Consider the following 3,237-nt stretch of genomic DNA (forward strand, 5'->3'; position numbering starts at 1 on the left):
TTAGCACTCCTCCAGGTTTCTCCAGTATCTCGTCAGGCTTGCTCTCAAACATCAGAGGAGTCATTGTTAAGCCCAGTGAATCTTTCTAGCTGAGCTTCTGGCCTTCATTCCCCCTGCACTCAGTAAATCATACTTGGAACTGCATGTTCTCTCTCCTCTATGGAGAATTCTTGTGTTGGAAGGTTCTATTCAGAAATTATACCTAATACTCCCCTAAAACAAGCTGGATGCATCAATTGAATTTTGGGATGTGTCAAAAATATATTGAAAAGAACATTAATCTTGGAATCAGGAAAGACCTCTCTCTATTCAAATCCTACCTCTGCTATTCCCCAGCTGTGTGATCCTGAGAAAGTCCTTTGTGCTCCCATTCTCAGGTTCCTCCGGTCTATGATGGGAATGATAAAACCTGCAGGACTCATTTTACAGGTTTGTTATGAAGATCAAATGAGTTAAGGTATGTAAAACTTGATGCAAATGTGAACTGTTATTTTCATCAGACCTGGAGGTGGATCCAACAAATAAGAAATAAGAACAGGTTCATTTCCCACTATCTGATGGGATTAAGAGAGAAGATAAAGCAGATTATAGAAGTTCAGATAGTCTCCCATGAAAATAGTGTGGGATTAAGTCTCTCAAGAATTAATGTCAGGGCAGCTAAGTGGTATGTAGTAGACAGAGCACCAGCCCTGAAGTCAGGAGGACCTGAGTTTAAATGTGACCTCAGACACTTAACATTTCCTAGCTGTGTGACCCTGGGCAAGTCACTTAACCCCAATTGCCTCAGCTAAATAAATAAATTATAAAATAAATGTCAAAAAAAATTATTTTCAAGAGCTAAAGTGTCCTTCTTCCCTAGCGCTGGAGGTTGTGTGGGCAACCCGAGGCGGACTCAGCCTTAGGGGCTGGATCAGGACACCTCCTCTGCCTATCTCTGCGGTCCCCTGCAGGTGCTGCGGCCCCACAGGGAGGACTGGAGCCGGGACCCGGTCCCAGCCGGCAGCACCCGCCCACAGGTGGTGGCGGCAACGGCCGCGGAGGCCGAGAGATAGAAGAAAAAATGAGCTGCGTGATTGAAAAGGCTTTTGCAGATGCTTAAAGCACTTGTTGAATGATTAAGAGACCTTGACAATGTCGCAGAATCTCTGCTTGAATAAAGTACAGTTCTCAACAGGCAAAGTATCAAGAAGAAATTCAAGAACTTAATGAGGTTACAAGAAACTGACCACGATTACTTTAGTTATGGGGAATCAGCAAGAAAACAGACATATCGGAAGAGTTGCACTGAGAAAATAATCACTCGCTTCTCTTGAAGAACACCAGTCTACGTTAGAGCTCAAACGAGCAAGTATCGATGTTTCGGTTGCTAATGGCCAATAAAAAAGATGACCCAGGTATTATAACGAAATTAAAGGAGCAGCATTCCAAAGGATTACAAGTACATGTAGACCGTAAATGGCAGCAGTAATGAGGAAAGTTATTGAAATTGATGAGCAGCAGGGATGTAAGGAGCAGGAATGAATTTTTCAACTTGAACAAGAAAACACAGGCTTGAGAGAAATCCTTCAAAAAACTTAAGATTCATTTCTGACTTTCAAGAAAGACAATGCATCAGAGAGAACATCTTTGTCAGCAGTGACCTGAACCCTAGGAAAAACTAAAGAGCCAAGATATCGCTGAGCTTCCATATTGCCAAAGCTCCTATTAATGAACCAGGTTTTACTTAAAAAGTTGTTAATGAATTGAGCACCAGAAAAATCCCAATCTTAAATCAGCCCTTCATTTAATTCTTTTTATAAATGTGCACAGCACACTGTCAAATGACATTTTAAAAAGATGGCAGAAGATCAATATTTGGTTGTCATTGGTTTTATTCCTATTAATTTTAGTGGGAAAGTAGAAACTTTGAGTCACTGCTATTAGATGTAAACAAATACAAGTTCTCATATATAGAATTGATCATACTAGGCCTCTGATATGCTATTCTTTTTTTTTATCCAAATAATAAATATACATGAATAAAGCTCTACATAAAATTTAAAGAGTTATATCTTTTTTTAAAATCCACATTTCTTAGCTTGAACGTATATAAAAAAGGAAATGTATCCATTCTAAATTTGATCTCTATTTGATATGAAGATTAGCAAAGAGTTATTATATTTCACATGTACTAGGCCTATGTCTACATTTCTTAAGGAAAAAACCTTTCAAAGATGTCAAGATTGTCAAAAACAAAACAAAACAAAATCAACTTTTTTTTTTTAAAGATTGATAATCTTTTAGTTTTGTGGCATAGACCATCAGTTTGGATATATCTTTGTTCTCCAAGCCTAGATCCTAAATGGTGTTTTTGTTTTAAGCAACATAACACAATTGATAATGACATTTTGGGTAATAACTGGACAGTTATTATATTATATATTATATATGTATTATATAATTTACTGAGAAAAAATGTAGAAATTATTTTTTCAATAATGAAAAAGAAAGCTTTATTATTTTCTGAGAAAGAAAACTTGTTACTACTACTTGGGGGAAATAGGGAAAGGTCAAGTTTGGATTACTTAATAAATATTAATTTGATCATGTTGTTTTCTGGTTGATTGAACCAGATTGATTGGTTGAAATCGACTTTTTTATCAATTTTATCAAATTTAATCAATTTTAGATTACCCAGCTGTCACAAATGGAAGGTCTGATATAGCAAGCTAGAAATAGAGAAATTTTTGAAGTGAGCAAAAAATCCCAAAGTATTTATTTTTATCTTCTTAATAGTAAATAACTTTTCATGTTGTTTATAAAAAAGAAACCTTTATTCTTTATAAAGGCTTGTTTTTCTTATTATTTGCCAACAGGAGCAAAGAAACTATAATTGTAGGTCTCTGAATCTGCCCTTGAACTCATTTGTTCCTATTACCTTTTAGATTTTTTTATGGTCATCATACTGAAACAGATATTTGTGAATAGTTCCTTTTCTTGGGTTTTATAAAAACTACAATTTATTTATTACCATTATGTGAATTTTCAAAACAGACAATCAAGTAAAGAAGTAATTGAAGTTTGGATCATTATTTAAATAGACAATAAAGTAGAAACAAAGCTTTCTCAAATTAGCACAGATTGCAAATTCCATTTAGATCATCTGTTGAAGAAATATTACTCTTAATCTATCTATTCGTAGATAGATAATAATCTATTAGTGTGTAAAGACTCACATATTGCTAAGAATAAAAGCAA

The 3,237-nt window shown here is 35.1% G+C and overlaps 1 pseudogene; it reads left to right on the forward strand.

Annotated features, from left to right (window-relative positions):
• Positions 1–1,039: 1,039 nt before the first annotated feature.
• On the forward strand, positions 1,040–1,644 carry LOC100920183 (annotated as a pseudogene).
• The last annotated feature ends 1,593 nt before the right edge of the window (positions 1,645–3,237 follow it).

Source organism: Sarcophilus harrisii, chromosome 1 (assembly GCF_902635505.1).
Source record: "Sarcophilus harrisii chromosome 1, mSarHar1.11, whole genome shotgun sequence".
In the NCBI taxonomy this organism is placed as follows: Eukaryota; Metazoa; Chordata; class Mammalia; order Dasyuromorphia; family Dasyuridae; genus Sarcophilus; species Sarcophilus harrisii.